This window comes from Mus musculus, chromosome 1 (assembly GCF_000001635.26).
Source record: "Mus musculus strain C57BL/6J chromosome 1, GRCm38.p6 C57BL/6J".
Taxonomy (NCBI): Eukaryota; Metazoa; Chordata; class Mammalia; order Rodentia; family Muridae; genus Mus; species Mus musculus.
The window spans coordinates 171,726,484-171,744,617 of NC_000067.6; the positions used below are offsets into that span (position 1 = coordinate 171,726,484).

General features: G+C 42.0%; 1 non-coding gene and 1 pseudogene across 1 annotated transcript; one reads left to right on the top strand and one right to left on the bottom strand.

Annotated features, from left to right (window-relative positions):
* Gm19030 (predicted gene, 19030) lies at window positions 3,432-3,983 on the top strand (annotated as a pseudogene).
* Gm22950 lies at window positions 6,816-6,922 on the bottom strand. Its single transcript, XR_003949165.1, has one exon. It is a non-coding gene; the product is annotated as a U6 spliceosomal RNA (small nuclear RNA).
* Window positions 6,923-18,134: the final 11,212 nt, after the last annotated feature.

An 18,134-nucleotide genomic window follows, 5' to 3' on the forward strand; every position in this document is an offset into this window, starting at 1 on the left:
GACGAGACTGACAAGGACCGTGAAAGATCAAGATGAATCCCAAGATGATCCTGTTATTCTTACTCCTGATGATTGAGACCGGGATAAGTATACCTTTGTGGGCCATAGTAAGATCATGGCCAGTACCTTTACTGGTACATTCCAATTCCTCTACCTTGCCTTTGTTTTTTGCAACTGAATGTTTTTTGGATGCGCCTTGTGCAGGACAAACTCCTCAAGAGCCACAGGTGTATAATAGTACGAGTTTTCATTTAAATTATACATTATGCTTTGTGCATAATGTAGATAAACCTTTTACACCCTGTATGTTTTTAAAGGAAAAGATTATCTCTAATTGGGCAGATCCCAATAGCCAAAGTAAAGTGAGCTCTGGAGTGTTATTTAATGCTTTAATGCAAGTTGTTCAAGGAGCACAATCAGGCTCAGGTGATGTTGGAAATAATGTAACTTCACCTATAAACATCACCACTATTATGATAAAGGGAAATGTGACTATTCCCAAAAGATCACGATGGCCTGTTGGCAATGCTACTGCTATACGCAGCGTGCCTTGGTGCCATCCGGACCTTGCATTTCCTATAGTTTTTTTACTTTGCCAATCAAAAATTTTTCCTCTGAAAGAAATAGCAAAGCGTTTTATTTTGTCACCTCCATTAGATTTTGCTGTAATGAATGATAAAGGAGATGCTACAAGGAAAGAAAATATTTGGCCATATTACCAATGGATTTTAAGTAATGAGGCAGGTGCTAGTACCAGTTTGTCAGCCTTTGCATTGCTGACTGGAACCTTTCATGAGATATTGAATATTTCTGCCACACTTTCCAACACCTCTGCTCATTTAGATAATATGACATCTAATAGAGTTATCAGAAATATGACTACTCCTCCAGTAGAAGTTTGTGTTAATCCTCCATTTTTATTTATATTGGCTGAATCTCAAAACACTACAGAATGGTTAGATTGTACAAATGTCACTTGTTTTTTGACACAATGCTGGAATGGAACCAAATTCTTAGCCTTAGTGGTACATCTACCAACCTTTGTCCCTGCGCCTGTTGAGGCAGATCCAGAGAAGTCCCAATAATGAGTCTTGTTCGGCAAAAGAGAGGTTTTGGAATCACAGCTGCCATTGTTGCAGCCATCGTGGTGTCCGCGGCATCAGCGGTTACCGCAGGAATTGATATGGCCAATCAAGTTAATACTGCTGACACCATAAGTCAGATAGCAGAAAAAACATCTGAGGCATTGCTTACCCTGCAGAGGATGGATTCACATATCGCCTCAGGATTAATGTTAGTGAATCAAAGAGTGGATATTTTACAACATAACATGGAACAGATGATGGATGTCATACAAATGAGTTGTGTGGCATCAACCCCACATGTGTGCATTACTCCCATTAGGTATATTAATAATTCTTTCATTAAAAGTACAGATTTATCGAATTATCTGAAGGGGAACTGGTCACAGTAGCTGGAAAGGTTGCAGATGAAGCTGCAGACACAGATCCTGAACCTTAATGGAACCAGAGTGGAACCAGTGACCCTTGGAGACTTTACCTCTTGGCTTACCTCTGCATTTTCTTACTTTAAGGAATGGGTGGGAGTGATTTTGTTTGGTGCTGCCATATGCTGTGGACTGGTATTCATGCTTTGGTTGGTTTGCAAATTCAGAACCCAACAAAAACATGACAAGGTGATTATAACTCAAGCACTTTTAGCCATTGAAAATGGCGCCTCCCCTGAGGTTTGGTTATCTATGCTCAAGAATTAGTCGGCATCTGGGTTCTCTGCTCTTGCACCCCACGGATTTATGGATCCATTGCACTGGGACGAGAGAGACTCAACGATCATTGATCAGCCCTTGCACATTGCTGAGGTTTCCTCATTGCACGCTATAGGGTGATCATGATTTCCCCGCTAATTCATTCCCTTAAAACTTGGCTGGCCTCTTTTGTAGAGTTCACCCTAGGTTATTTAGCAGTTGCTGTCACACAGCGCCATGGTATCCAAAGACGGGCAACTTTCCTCATGCACAGACCAACCTAAGACACTGGGCCTGGTGGCGATAGGGTTACCCTATGACGGTTAAGGCTGTGACACTAGAGGAACGACCTAAAACAGGAACCGTGGCAGATGGACGTAATTGCACAAGCCTAGTCCAGCATCACTTTATTAAAATTAAAAGGGGGAGATGTGGGAAGCGACATATGCCATTGCAGGATGTCGCTGGCTACCGCTGGCCACCACCCATAAGTTTGGGTAAACAACCAATGTGCGCATGTGCAGTAGAGTTTTTTTGCCCAGTCACTGCCTGGCCCAAGGTATGTAAATGAGGTACTGAATGCATGACCAATCGGGTGTAGATATGTAAATGAGGCATGAAAATGACATACTGAATGCATAAACCAATTGGGTGTGGACATGTAAATGAGGTACTGAAAGCATAACCAATCAGGTGTGAGACACGCCTCTCCTAGGCCTATATAAGCAGCACCAGTTCTGGGGCTCAGGGTCTTTTTCGCCTCTGCAATCAAGCTCTCCCAATAAACGTGTGCAGAAGGATCCTGTTGTGGCATCTTTCTTGCTGGCGAGTTGGGCGCTCACACTCCTGGGCAGGGCGGACACCTCTCCTCTGGCAGGGAAGGTGCCCAGATGTCTGGAGCCTGGAATGGGGTCTGCATCAGTAGCTCTGTGGCTTCCACCTGTCCCAGAAGGTGTTAGCTTCTGTAGTCCACACTCTCACCTGCGCAGACTAATCTCGGCGGGATCTGGGAACCAAGATGGCTCCCCCAGGTATTCCAGCAAAGCCCTCCTGGGCAGGGCGGACACATCTCCTCTGGCAGGGAAGGTGCCCTGATGTCTGGAGCCCAAAACGGGGTCGGCCTCAGAAGCTCTGTGGCTTCAGCCTGTCCCAGAAGCTGTTAGCTTCTGTAGTCCACACTCTCACGTGCGCAGTCTCTGACAGTACAATTTCTAAGGCAGGTGTTTCTTGGTGTATAAGGAGCTAGATGAACATGAGCTGGTGTGAGAAAGTGGTGTTCCCCCCATGGTTTCTGTCTCCAGTCTCTGCCTTGAGCTTCCACCCTGGTTCTCAATGATGGGCTGAGACCTCTAAGATGAAACAAACACTTTCCTTTTCTAGGTTGCTTTGGGTCAGAGTGAGATGAAACTACAAATAGACATCTACTTTCTGTGTTAAGACAACTCCCTTCTTTAGAAGTTTCAGGGCAAAGACCAAGCCTCGGTCTCCTGCACTTCCAGCCTCTTGTGTCTGTATGATCAGAACCTACCAGGACAGGATGGCTTGGGAAGTGCACCAGTAAGGTCTAGAATTGAGGCTCAAGGGGCCTTTCTCTCACCCTGCATCCCATGCCTACCCTAGATGCAGTGTCCACCAAGTCAGCCTGGCCCATCCATAATCAACGTCACTCCCATTTAACAACCACAGGAAATCGAAGCTTTCCATGTCTACCAGTTCTAACTGTGGAGACAGAGCAGCAAACCATGAGGAAGGCTTTCTATTTGGTGTCCATGGGAAATGCAAATGTTCATAAATTTCCTACAAGGAGGGTTGATTATTCATTAGGAGATCTGATAACAAACTGATTTATTGACTTTATGCAATCCTACATTTGTGTTCTGTGTGGATTCCTCAGAAAGAGAACGTAGTATTTTGGATCTAATTCAAATATTAGTAGATACATTAGATAAATGTTTGAAAATGTCTATGAACTGGATTGAGTGTAGACAAGGTTCACAGTATTCTTGCAGAAATAGCGATGGGAGAGTGGCACTGAAGACCGACATAAATGAGATGGTCATACAAGCTAATGGACAAAATAAGCTGGAGCAATCTCAGGCTAGCTTAGCAGGGACTCCAGGCCATGCTGTATTGCTGTGAAGAATACGAATCTTCCTGAAATGCCGAGAAATACTAACACTGATAACACCATATGAAAGTGCAGAACCTGCCCTCTTTAAATAAAATACCTACAAGGCCAGTTCCAGGTAAAATCCTGGATGAGAGTCATCTGAGTTTACCATGCAGCTATTTACCAAAAATAAAGGAGAGTCTTAACTTTGCTCTTGGATTTAAGTCAAGATTTATACTTAGATTTTATACTTCATAGAAGCTGTATAGAATCAATATAGAAGTTCAATGTTGTTTTTCTTGCTCAGTGATTTTTAAAGAAAATCAGTGTTTTGTTTTTCTAAATTGCATCCCTGGAGCCACATACAGGCATGCCTCTATGTATGGCTAGTATAGTATTTTGAAAAGTGAGGTATTTCTTTAAATATGTACAACCCAAGATATTGACATTTTGTATGGACCACAAGTACAACATTTAAATGTTTTTCTAATCTTTTTATGTGTATGAATTATTTTGCCTGCACATATATATGTATGTGCAACATGTGCCTGTCTGCTACCCTCAGAGGCCAGAAGAGGTTGTCAGAACTTCTAGAACTGAAGTCATAGATTAATGTGGTTGTGAAACCATATGGAACCAGACCCCCAAGTGTAGTTTTCTTTAATTCTTTCTGTTGTTTGTCACAATTGTTATTAGAAGAACCAAGAATAGAATGAAAACATTATGACCCTTTTCTTAGTTTAAGTAAACTCCAAGGTAATGGGAAAAACAAACAAAATACTTAGTAGATGAGGCTGGAGGGATAGCTCAGTGGTGGAGCACTTACACAGCATATGCAAAGCTCTGGGTGCTATTCTCAATACTACAAAACAAAACTGTAGCCCCTCAACAGATTTAACCTGCAACCTTCAATGAATTCAAGTAGCTGGCCTATATGCAAAGAGGATACAACAGTACTTGTCCCAAATATTTACCAAGAAGCCTCACAGAACTGAAGTCCCCCACCTAGCTTAGATAAGCTCTGTAGTACTGCCCTCTGTTGGCTCCTTTGTGGCATGCTTATATAAATTCAAAACCTTGGAGCTGGACCCAGGCTTTTCAAACTGTCATTCACAAACAGATCACTTGCTGATCTTGCTTAAAATGCAGACTCTGAGGGTGTCTCTGCAAACACCAGGGCTGGCAGAGTATCAATCTATGCCAGGTAAGAGCACAGACCACTACTCCATAGATGGTGCTGGTTTAAAGTCCTAGAGCCTGACACTGGGTGGTTTATTTTAGGCAAATTTATGCACAGTACAACTTGGAAAAAAGTTTCCCAGTGAAACACAATCCCATGTGCACAGGAAGGCATAATTACATCAAAACTCTTTACAAAGTACATGTCAGTACTTCCATGGAGATGGGTTCTCTAGATAGACTACATGTGTTGCCTTACGGGTCTGGGGGAACATTTGTTGTGTTCTCAGTTCTGCAGATAGGACAGAGGTCACCTAGGCTATTAACCCTCTCCAGTCCTGTTAGTAAGAATCCAAGGGAGCCCCTGGCCATGCAGATAGGACAGAGGTCACCTAGGCTACTAACCACCTCTAGTCCCCTTAGCAAGCATCTAGGAGAACCATTGAACAGTTTTCCTAAAGAGTGCAAATGGTTAAATAGGACATGAACCCACAGAAAGGGTTACACTGGCATATAGAAAGAGCTAGTCTTCTCTGTATTGTTCCAATTTTAGTATATGTGCTGCCAAAGTGAGCATGGTCCACCAAGAATATTGTTGGGTGCTAAAGCACACCATTAGCATGAGATTTTCACCAATACAGGCTCATGAACCAACGTCGTGAAACAGTGTCCTTATGTCTCTCCAGAGACAGAGAACAGAGATCTCTTGGAGAGAGAGGGTCATCACTCAGGCTCTATCAGAGAGAGAGAGAGAGAGAGAGAGAGAGAGAGAGAGAGAGAGAGAGAGAGAGAGAGAGAGCCCAGTGGGACTGAGGAAGAACCTAGGACCTGTCAGTTGTGTTTTCAGATGATGTCTTAGTTATGGTTTTACTGTTGTAAACAGATTAAGGCAACTCTTATAGAGACAACATTTAATTGGGGCTGGCTTACAGGTTTAGAGGTTCAGTCCAATTTTTTTATTGTCATTTATTTAATCATACCAACAGAAAAATAATTACTGTAAGGGTGAATTAATTTTAGCCCAGGTTTCACACCAGTCACCTTAATCTGGCATTTTTAATGGTATAGGTTAACTTTTGTCTTGTTTCTAAAGATTGCTTTTCTTTTTTTAAAAAAAAATTAGATATTTTCTTTACTTACAATTCAAATGCTATCCCCTTTCCTAGTTTCCTCTCCGAAAGTCCTCTATACCCTCCCCCCGCCCTGCTCCCCAACCCACCCACCCCTGCTTCCTGGCCCTGGCATTCCCCTGTACTGGGGCATATAATCTTCGCAAGACCAAGGGCCTCTCCTCCCATTGATGGCCGACTAAGCCATCTTCTGCTACATATGCAGCTAGAGATACAGTTCTGTGGGTTACTGGTTAGTTCATATTGTTTATCCTCCTATAGGGTTGCAGACACCTTTAGCTCCTTGGGTACTTTCTCTAGCTCCTTCATTGGGGGCCCTGTGTTCCATCCAAAAGATGACTGTGAGCATCCACTTCTGTATTTGCCAGACATTGGCATAGACTCACAAGAGAGAACTATATCAGGGTCCTGTCAGCAAAATCTTGCTGGCATATGCAATAGTATCTGGGTTTGGTGGTTGTTTATGGGTTAGATCCCTGGGTGTGGCAGTCTCTGGATGATCCTTCCTTCTGTCTCAGCTCCGAACTTTGTCTCTGTAAATCCTTCCATGGGTATTTTGTTCCCCATTCTAAGAAGGAATGTAGTATCCACACTTTGGTCTTCCTTCTTCTTGAGTTTCATGTGTTTTGCAAGAAATATGGAATGCTTCACGAATTTGCATGTCATCCTTGCACAGGGGCCATGCTAATCTTCTCTGTATTGTTCCAATTTTAGTATATGTGCTGCCGAAGTGAGCATGGTTCAGTCCATTTTTACCAAGACAGGGAGCTTAACAGCGAACAGGCAGGCATGGTGCCAGAGAAGCTGAAAGTTCTACAAATTCATCTGAAGGCCACTAGGAGAAGACTGACTCCCAAGTGGTTAGCAGAAGAGTCTCATTGCCCACCCCCCCCCACACACACACACACTGACATACCTCTTCCAACAAGGCCACACCTACTCCAACAAGGCCACACCTCCTAGGCCACTTCCTGGGGCAAGGATATTCAAACCACCACAGAGGGTTAAGAATGGATATGGGATTCAGGCAGTGCAGCCACCAAAAGTCAAAGGAAAGCTTGCCAAGCACAGGGAAATGAATGGAATGTGCTTACCGAAATGTAGGGGGTTTTAAGGGAAAACTCACCAATTAACCGCTGTGGGTTGGGGAAGGCAGGTGCCTGAAGGTCTGAATATTTGAGAAGTGGACTAAAGGTGCATGCGTCCTATAGGCTGATATCAAAGTAGTGAAATCAATGTAAGGAATGTTATCAGTTTAGGACCCCCCCCAAGTTCTCAGCACAAAGGAGATTCATTTGCTCCAGAGGGACAGAAGGCAGAAATAAAAGAAAAAGATAGGAAATAGAGGATGAGGGGGGGAAGCAGAAGGGAACAAGGGAGAAAGAAGAGGGGTATTTGTCTCTGGGGTCAAAGGGCTGCCTCTGGAGAGAGAGGAGATAGAATTGGCCCATAGGTAAATGGTGGTTTATAAAGGAAGAGGAAACCCTTTGTTAGGATGTGATGTCTAATTTTAATAGAGCATGTTAATTAGCCAAAGGGAGCTTTCGATTGCTGGGCTTCAATATTTTGATAGCTGAACCTTGATGATCAGTCTTAGGAGGAAGAAGTGGCCAAATAAGGGAATAGATTTTTGGTGCCTAGCTTTAAGGATGTAATTTAATGCTTTTTAGCAAGGCAGAGGGAATAGGGGAGAAGGGTAAGGCTAACAAGAGCCATGCCCACCATACTGGCGATGGCCAGAGTCCCTTCACATCATTCAGTCAAGGCTAAGACAACTAATTATTCACCCCGCAAGATGCCTGTAGCTACACTTGGGGATATCTTACTTTCAGCAACTCTTCTTTAAGAAGTCCACATACATACTCCTGGGTGTGCTTTTAATCTTTCCTTGAGTGCTTCTCTATTAAAATATCTTTAAGAAAAATCTCCAGTTCTGCCTGATACTAGCTAGTTCTGAAATTCCTTTATGCGTTGAAGCCGCAAATCCCAGTTTGGCTTGAACTGAGGTCCGTGAACTATTAAGGGGACCTATAGCAGGTTCGAGCTGGATTCCTGGGCTTTAACCATGGGCATCATGCTCATCTATAATCATGAACACCGTACTCATTTCTGAATGAGCAAATGATAGAGTCTGCCACAGGGATCAGCTGCAATGGAACAGCACTCTGTGGAGAGATTGGGAAAACCACCCACAGCCAGGTAACTAAAAAAACCGGTCTGGTCCTCACCTTTTGCCCTACATCATTTGAGAAGCTTCAAGTAGTTGAGGTAAAGCGGGGTAGGGGAGAGGGAGACCGGACCACACCCTCTTTCCTATTACAGATTTTAGAGCATGAGGCAAGCTTAAATAGAAGTGACAGGAAGAGGCACCGGGGAGTTTTACACTGAACTGATAAATTACTGAAAGTGATAGAAGTGAAACCAAGGGATTTGCCCCAGTCATCCTTAAGCAATGTGACGGGTCCTCACGTGCCTAGAGAACACAAAGCTCCCGGATGCTAACTCCCACCCAACCAAATTCAACAATTCAGTTGTTCAAAAATGTACTCCATTACTGAGAAAGAAATTAGGGAAACAGCACCCTTCACAATAGTCACAAATAATATAAAATACCTTGGTGTGACTCTAACTAAGGAAGTGAAAGATCTGTATGATAAAAACTTCATCTGAAGTCTCTGAAGAAAGAAATTGAAGAAGATCTCAGAAGATGGAAAGATCTCCCATGCTCATGGATTGGCAGGATTAATATAGTCAAAATGGCTATCCTGCCGAAAACAATCTACAGATTCAATGCAATCTCCATCAAAATTCCAACTCAATTCTTCACTGAGTTAGAAAGGGCAATTTGCAAATTCATCTGGAATAATAAAAAGCCTAGGATAGCAAACCTATTCTCAACAATAAAAGAACCTCTGGTGGAATCACCATGCCTGACCTAAAGCTGTACTACAGAGCAATTGTGATAAAACAAAACAAAACAAAACAAAACAAAACAAAAAAAAAACTGCATGGTACTGGTACAGTGACAGACAGGTAGATCAATGGAATAGAATTGAAGATCCAGAAATGAACCCATACACCTATGGTTACTTGATCTTTGACAAGGGAGCTAAAACCATCCAGTGGAAAAAAGACAGCATTTTCAACAAATGGTGCTGGCACAACTGGCAGTTATCATGTAGAAGAATGTGAATTGATTCATTCTTATCTCCTTGCACAAAGCTCAAGTCTAAGTGGATCAAAGATCTCCACATAAAACCAGAGACACTGAAATTAATAGAGGAGAAAGTAGGGAAAAGTCTCGAAAATATGGGCACAGGGGAACAATTCCTAAACAGAACAGCAATGGCTTGTGCTGTAAGATCAAGAATTGACAAATGGGACCTCATAAAATTGCAAAGCTTCTGTAAGGCAAAAGACACTGTCAATAAGACAAAAAGGCCACCAACAGATTGGGAAAGGATTTTTACCAGTCCTAAATCTGATAGGTGACTAATATCCAATATATACAAAGAGCTCAAGAAGCTGAACTCCAGAAATTCAAATAACCCCATTAAAAAATGGGGTACAGAGCTAACAGAGAATTCTCAACTGAGGAATACCAAAGAGCTGAGAAGCACCTGAAAAAAATTTTCAACATCCTTAATCATCAGGGAAATGCAAATCAAAACAACCCTGAGATTCCACCTCACACCAGTCAGAATGACTAAGATAAAAAATTCAGGTGACAGCAGATGCTGGCGAGGATATGGAGAAAGAGGAACACTCCTCCATTGCTGGTGGCATTGCAAGCTTGTTCAACCACTCTGGAATTTAGTCTGAAGGTTCCTCAGAAAATTGGACTTAATTCTACCGGAAGATCCAGCAATACCTCTCCTGGGCATAAACTCAGAAATAGTTCCAACTGGCAATAAGAACACATGCTCCATTATATTCATAGTAGCCTTATTTATTATAGCCAGATGCTGGAAAGAACCCAGATAGATGTCCCTCAACAGAAGAATGGATACAGAAAATGTGGTACATTTACACAATGGAGTACTACTCAGCTATTAAAAACAATGAATTTATGAAATTCTTAGACAGATGAATGTATCTGGAGTATATCATCCTTAGTGAGGTAACCCAATCACAAAAGAAGTCATTAGATATGCATTCATGGATAAGTAGATATTAGCCCAGAAACATAGAACACCCAAGATGCAATTTGCAAAACACAAGAAAATCAAGAAGAAGGAAGACCAATCAGTGGATACTTCATTCCTCCTTAGAATAGGGAACAAAATACCCATGAAAGGAGTTACAGAGACAAAGTTTGAAGCTCAGACAAAAGGATGGACTATCCAGAGACTACTCCACCTGGGGGTCCATCCCATAATCAGCCACCTAACCCAGACACTATTGCATAAGCCAGCAAGATTTTGCTGAAGGGACCCTGGTATAGAAGTGGGAGTGGGTGGATAGGGGAGCAGGGCAGGGGGAGAGTATTGGGAACTTTCAGGATAGCATTTGAAATTTGAAATGTATATAAAGAAAATATCTAATCAAAATTACTTTAAAAAAGAATAAATTATGTAAAACTGTAAAAACAACAACAACAAAAACAAAAACAAACCAAGAATAAAAACAGTAACAACTCAAAAAAAAAAAATATATGGACCGTTGTATTTCCTGAGCATCTGCAGTCGAGTTTCCTTCTGCATTTAACGCGCAGAAAGATAGCTCTTGTCTTCACACAGGGTTTCATTCTTGCTGAGGAATGTCACAAATTTAACTTCCTGTACAACAAGAGCTGCATGTACTGCTGGACAGAAAAGCTACCGAGCACCAAGGACAGGGAGACAAGGCTAGAATCTGGCTGCAAAGTCAGAGAGCCTCTCCTTGAAATCAGAGACTGAGAACTGGAAGTTGATAGGCAGGTCAGGGCATTGTGAAGACGAATCTTCGAGGAAAAGGAAGAACGATAGAACGATGCAATGGGTGTGAAGGAACATCAGGCCACTTTTTTTTTTTTGGTTTGGTTTTTTGGGTAGTTTTTTTTGGGGGGGGTAGTTTTTTTTTTTTGTTGTTTTTTTTTGTTTTGTTTTGTTTTGTTTTTTTGGTTTTTTTTTTTTGTTTTTTTGTTTTTTCGAGACAGGGTTTCTCTGTGTAGCCCTGGCTGTCCTGGAACTCACTTTGTAGACCAGGCTGGCCTCGAACTCAGAAATCTCCCTGTCTCTGCCTCCCCAGTGCTGGGACTAAAGGCGTGCGCCACCACACCTGGCTAAGCCACTCCTTCACAAGTCTGGCAGGCCTTGCCCTTCTCCCCAGTCCCTTTGCTTTGCTAAAAAACCATTAGATTACATTCCTAAAGCTGTCTACCAAGGTCTAGTCCCTTATTTGGCTACTTCCTTCTCCCGAGACTTACTATCAAGGTCCAGCTATCAAAGTATTGAAGTCTAGCAATCAAAAGACCCCTTTGGCTCATGCAATGAACATACCCAATTAAAATCACACACCTCATCCTAACATGAGGTTTCCCATTTTCCTTTATAAACCACTCTTTTCGTAAGGGCCACGCTTGTCCCCTCTCTATCAGAAGCAGTTCTTTGTCCTTTGAGACAAATACCCCTTTCTCCTCTCCCTTGTCCTCTTTCCCTTCTCCCTCACCTTCTATCTCCTGTCTTTGTCTTTTATTCCCTGTCCTCTGTCCCTCTGGGACAAATGAATCTCCTTTGAGCTGAGAACTTGGTCTGGGGGTCCTGAGCCGATTACCAATCTCATAAACGGTGACCTCCCTACTAGGTACTCATCCCATTGTTGTGACAAAGTACCCAACAACAGCAACTTAAGGGGGCGAGGTGCATTTTGGCTCTCAGGTTCATGGTGAGAAAGTGAGGGTGGCAGGAACACCTCTAGCTGTAATGGTAAGAGGGAGAGACAGCTAGTCACACAGTGCTCCTAGCATGAAGGAGAAAGTGGGTGGGAACGTAGCTCTGTTGGTAGAGTACTATTGTGCGACAAGACTGTTGGTGTGATCTTTTTGTGAACTGTGTAAAGGTTGTCTTTGTATTATTCAAAACTGCATAAGCAGAGAGCTGAGTACTGGCTGAACTTTGATATTGCTATTCATCACCTGCCTCAGAATTTTTGTAAGCATATATATACCTCCCTCATCTTCTGATTGTTTTAATAAAGATCTGATGGCCAATAGCTGAGGCAGGAAAGGAAAGGCAGGACTTCTGGGAAGAGATAGGAACTGTGGGAAGAATCAGGCATGGGAAGATTTGCCAGCGTGACACAGAAGTAGCAGGAACATGTCCTGGGACTGAGTGAGAGGTTACGGGCCATGAGGCTGGATGTGAACTAGAACTAGTTAGGCTAGAATTAGATGGGAGGTGTCCAGCTATAATGCCTAAGTTTTCATAAATAATAATGAGTTTTGGAGTCATTATTTGGGAGATGGCATGTCCAAGAAAGTCTGGCAATATAAGACTTTCCCCGGAGAAAAGCAATACATATGTTTACTAACTTCAGAATGGAATCCCACAACAGACCAAAGTACAGATACCACCAAAGTCCAACTTGGTGTTACAGGAATATGGGCGAGAGGTTACTTATAGGACTAGAAATGACTCAAAGACAACTGCATTACCAGACCACCCTGACATGGGTGACATCTTACAAACACTGGGAATCTAGGACACAGTAACCAACATGCAGGTAGTTCAACAGGCTGGAGAATGTCCTTCCCAAGACACTCAGTTGGTCTAAATCTCTTCCAGGCAGCTCAGCAAGGTTGTGTCTTCCAGGTGTGGATACAATGTGCATGGAATAAAAAAACAAACAAACAAACAAACAAACAAAAACACTATTTGCTTTGCATATCTTAACCCTATACACCTCTAATTCAACAGGTTTCTCCCTAACATTTATACAAAGCTCAGATCCATAGGATATTAAGCCCTTGAATGCAGGCATTTCTAATTGCAGTTGTCTATGTATATATTATAAAATGTAATAACCCCAAGCCTGTTCTACAAAGTGAGTTCCAGGACAGCCAGGGCTACACAGAGAAATCCTGTCTCGAAAAACTAAAAAAAAAAAAAAAAAAGAGTTGGGCCATGAAAAACATTAGCCAGGTGGTGGTGGCACACACCTTTAATCCCAGCACTTGGGAGGCAGAGGCAGGTGATTTCTGAGTTCGAGGCCAGCTTGGTCTACAGAGTGAGTTCCAGGACAGCCAGAGCTACACAGAGAAACCCTGTCTCAAACATACAAACAAACAAACAAACAAACAAACAAACAAAAACCCCAAATAATTGGTCTTAGGTTTTTCTATTGCTGTGAAGAGACACCATGACCACAGCAACTCTTGTTTTTGTTTGTTTGTTTGTTTGTTTTTTTCACAGCAACTCTTGTAAAGAAAAAATATTTAATCAGAACTGGCTTACAGTTCAAAGATTTTGGTCCATTATTGTCATTATGGGAAACACAGCAGCATGTAGGCAGACATGGTGCTGGAGACGGAGCTGAGAGTTCTACATCGTGATCTGCAGGTAGCAAGAGACTGTCTCACTGGGCATGGCTTAAGCATATATGAAACCTTAAAATCCACCTCCACAGTGACACTTCCTCCAACAAGACCACACCTCCTAATCGCGCCACGCCCTATTTTTTAAGTGTTCAAACACATTTGTCTATGGGGGCTACTCCTATTCAAACCATCACAATAAGTGATAATGTAAAAGAAAAAGTTAAAACATAACACTTTTGTTTTAAATTGTATTCTTGAGACAAGGTTTCGCTATTTATCCCACACTGGCTTTGAACTCATTGTGAAGCCCCTATGATCAATATTGAATGAACTCAGAAGGCCATATTTATATATTCATGTTGTGTATAGAGATATATATGTTATACACATACATATGTAACAACAATGGTTAAAGAAAAAGAGATTTATGAATTTCTGAGAAAGATTGAAGGTAACTAAGTGTTAGGGTTTAAACCTGGCACAAATGCTGTGATGCCTACTTGGCATACCAGAGCAGACCTGGCCATCAGGTTCTCCCTTCATCCCTCAGTCCCTACCTGTTACAGAGCCTCCTGACTGGCATACCCTGCCCACTACCCTGAACTTTCCAGTCCGGAGGGCTGGGCTGCTTTTGCAAGTATAGTCCAACCGCTCTTTTTGTACCTTTGTACCTCCTGGCTGGTTCCTCTCTCTTCCCTTTCCCTTCTCCTCGCCCCTCACCCCCTCTCCTCACATGGCCCAGCTCAGTCTGGTCATGTCCACCCCGGACTCTCCCAGATGCCCCTGTCTCTGGCTGTGCTCTCCCACATATCTATAATAAACCCTTCTCCACCACAGCTAAGAGTGTCATGTTTTTTCCTTTCCTTTTTTTCCTTTTTCCTTCTTTTTCCTTTTTCCTTCTTCCTTCTTCTTTTTTTCCCTTCCCTTCCCTTCCCTTCCCTTCCCTTCCCTTCCCTTCCCTTCCCTTCCCTTCCCTTCCCTTTCCTTTCCTTTCCTTTCCTTTCTTCTTTTTTTCATTCACCAGGGAGGAGTTGGGAAGGTTGATGGGGATTGGTACCCATATACAAAAACTTAAAAAAAAAAAAAAACATTAAAGTAAGAAAAAATGCCCTATTTTAGTATGTGAATTCTTTTCTCACCCTGCAAAGTATTTCCTTTCCTATTTAGAATTATTTTTAAAGAATTTGTTTTCTCACATGCAACTTTTAAATATCATCCTTCTACTTAAAGCTCCTCTCTACCTTTTTTTCTATAAATTAAAACTTGAAAGAACTTTATAAAATTCCCGAGTTTAGATAAAATTACCCATATTCTTAATAAAATGGAACAATACTTAGCAACCATATATATATAGCCAATCATATATATATATATATATATATATATATATATATATATATATAGCCTATAGACGTATAGCCCTACAGCTCAGAGAGCTGCATTTAAAACATAAACAGTGATAGGCCTTATATCTTATATATTTCACAGATATAAATACAAACACAGGTAAATTATATGTTAGTAGTCCTGGAGACATTTCTGCTTTGGCTGACCCACAAATTAAATGAACTTATCTGTCACATCTTTACCTAAGTCATATAAACTAAAAGGCCTTTTGGATGATTTAACAGTTCTAATTTGCATGAATATTTATCTATAAGCCAATCTTGTAGCATGTGATCAATATATAAACATGAACCCATGTAGACATAATTTATAACATACACATATACACAGTCAGATAAACCCCAAAATAGACAAAACCCGGAGATTTTATAGCTTTCATTTAGGTTCATCATTTGTCTTTTTTTTTTTAGGTTAGACTATTGATCTGATCACTAAGCATCTTTGATCCAAAATGACACTTCTGATGGTATGACACTGGAACAATTTATATCCCGAAGACCAAAACGCTGAGAATGACTTAAGAAACAGCTCTGTGAAAAGCTAAGAAGCTGACAGTGGCCCTGCAGCCTTTAAGTTAATGTCTCTTCCTATTTTGAGGTAATCAGTAGAGAGGGAGCTGCTCTTCAAATGAGCATTTCTTTTACAAGTTTTTAAATGTTAACTTAGGGCCAACGGGTAAAAAGGTGCTTGACATCAAATCTAATGACCTGCATTTGATCCCCAGGACACAGGAACACATGTCACAAGGCAAGAACAGACTCCCAGAAGTTGTTTTCTGACTACCCTGTACACTATCCATCCATCCATCCATCCATCCATCCATCCATCCATCCATCCCATCTATCCATCCCAACCATCTCATCCATTCATCCATCCACCCATCCATCCCATTCATCGCATCCACCCATCTATCTCATCTATCCATCCACCCATCCCATCCCATCCCATCCCATCCCATCCCATCCCATCCCATTCATCCATCCCATCCATCTCATCCATCCATGCATCCATCAGTAAGTTTTTTAAAACAACCAACTGAAATGTCAGAGAGTCACAGTTTGGAGCCTTATTTGGATAAAGTCTACCAATCTAAAATTTCTAATCAGAAATATCCCTTTCACAAGAAAACAAAGGTCAGTTTGTATGAATAAAGTCCCTTTTGGTCTTTCAGAAGCTTTCCTGTTTTAGCCTGTAAAGTTCAGTGTGGCCTGATACATCAATGAGACCACCAGAGATATGACACACACACAGGAATTCTTTAGTCTGAGTATCTATTAAGGACTTTTAACTTCAGATACCTACTTACAGAAACTCTTCATCTTCACAGCTCAAATCAGAAAGGAGTCGAGACAAAGATCCCTGGCACTGAGAACCTTCTGTCAAGAGTACAAGGGAGGAAATGATAAGACAGTTTATCTTGGATAAAAGAAAGCATAAAGGAAGACAGGATATGTAGATAATTATGCTAATGGGACCTGTACATTACCATGGCCAGATTCTGATGCCAGAAAAATTCCACAAAGGTCCTCACAGAGCCACTGGCTTTCAGGGCACTATCGGGAACCCTGGGTTTACAGCAGTGATGTCTCTTATCTTCCAGAAGGAATCTATGCTGGTTGTGGAGAGGGTCCCTTACAATAGAAGCATCTCTCAGCTTCTCAGATGCAAGTTCCCTTTGGGGTCTTTACAGGGAAGTACCCTTCCTTACATACAATGAATACCAGAAACCAAAATGCCAGTTGGAGCACTCTCAAGTGATAACTGAAACATTTTTATTCCCAAGAGGTGGTACTCCAATGCTCAAGGCATTCCCCATCCTTGGTACCAAACCTGTAACCAGTCTTACATCGAAACTGCAATCTTTTTCCTTATTAGAGTTATGAGGCCAATACCAAGAGTGAGCCTTAATTGAGCAGAAGAAGTTTCTTCTTAGCCCAAACCAGGAGATATCAGAATTAAACTTGTAAGTCAACTTTGCCATTACTGTCATTCTTTACTGAAATACTATATATTGTGACAGCTAAGGAAAACTCCATTTTGTGCCAGGCGCCATTCTAAGTTCCTAAAGTGCAGGCTCCCAGTGCCTGTGTCTCCTTGCCCCGCTCACCAGGATTGTAAAACTGAAATGAAATGATTAACCACTTGCTCTGGCTTCTGAAAACTCTGCTTACTGCCGCATGCAGCGGGAGTGAGGACGTAGCAACAAATCCCGCAGGGATGAAATAAATGCAAGCTGCCTCTAAGAGCCCTCATCCTCTCAGAACTGGGCCTCTGTTCCAAATCCAACCACAAGAACAGCTGAAGGATAGCTGAAGCCTAAAAATGCAAGTTCAGCTACTTACAATTTAAACAGAAGTCTATGATCTTTTAGTGTTTTCAAAATTTATAGCATTTTGAGCTGAAAAGTACATTGACCATACTTCTGTAATTAACTCACAGATTAACATTGATTGATAACTTTTAGTCAATATGAGGGAGCCATGTTGTGGCCCTTTTCTGAAGAAGAGAGGCGAGCTCCTTGACTGCTGAGCACACTTGCTTGAACCTACTCAAATTCTTTCCTCCATGCATGTGTCACAAGTGAAGCTGCAGAATGGGACAGAGAACGAGCCCAGAAGGGCTTTGTCTTAGTCAGGGTTTCAATTCCTGGACAAAACATCATGACCAAGAAGCAAGTTGGGGAGGAAAGGGTTTATTCAGCTTACATTTCCACATTGCTGTTCATCACTGAAAGAAGTCAGGACTGGAACTCAAGCAGGTCAGGGAGCAGGAGCTGATGCAGAGGCCATGGAGGGATGTTCTTTACTGGCTTGCCTCCCCTGGCTTGCTCAGCATGCTCTCTTATAGAACCAAGACTACCAGCCCAGAGATGGTCCCACCCACAAGGGGCCTTTCCCCCTTGATCACTAATTGAGAAAATGCCTTACAGTTGGATCTCATGGAGGCATTTCCTCAACTGAAGCTCTTTTCTCTGTGATAACTCCAGCTGTGTCAAGTTGACCCAAAACTAGCCAGTACAGGCTTATG